The 337-nt window shown below is 68.0% G+C and overlaps 1 protein-coding gene across 2 annotated transcripts in view; it reads right to left on the bottom strand.

Moving 5' to 3' along the window:
- TMCO3 (transmembrane and coiled-coil domains 3) overlaps window positions 1–337 on the bottom strand; it is a 25,872-nt gene that overhangs the window by 9,554 nt on the left and 15,981 nt on the right. The gene's annotated exons all lie outside the window — the stretch shown is intronic.

Genomic DNA, 337 nt, shown 5'->3' with positions numbered 1-337 from the left:
AGCACCCACGGCCCCGAGGAGCACATGCGTACACACCTCAGAGCATGTGCGCACACGCCTCGGCGCCCACGGCCCCGAGGAACACGTGCGTACACGCCTCAGAGCCCATGGCCCCAAGAAACATGTGTGCACACGCCTCGGAGCCCACAGCCCCCAGGAGCACGTGCGCACACACCTCAGCACCCACGGCCCCGAGGAGCATGTGCGTACACGCCTCAGAGCATGTGCGCACACGCCTCGGCGCCCACGGCCCCAAGGAACATGTGCGTACACACCTCAGAGCACGTGCACACACGCCTCAGAGCCCACGGCCCCCAGGAGCACGTGCGCACACGCC

This window comes from Oryx dammah, unplaced genomic scaffold (assembly GCF_014754425.2).
Source record: "Oryx dammah isolate SB20612 unplaced genomic scaffold, SCBI_Odam_1.1 HiC_scaffold_24, whole genome shotgun sequence".
Taxonomy (NCBI): domain Eukaryota; kingdom Metazoa; phylum Chordata; class Mammalia; order Artiodactyla; family Bovidae; genus Oryx; species Oryx dammah.
The sequence above is the reverse complement of the archived record's forward strand: the minus strand, read 5'-3'. Positions and strand labels throughout refer to the sequence as shown.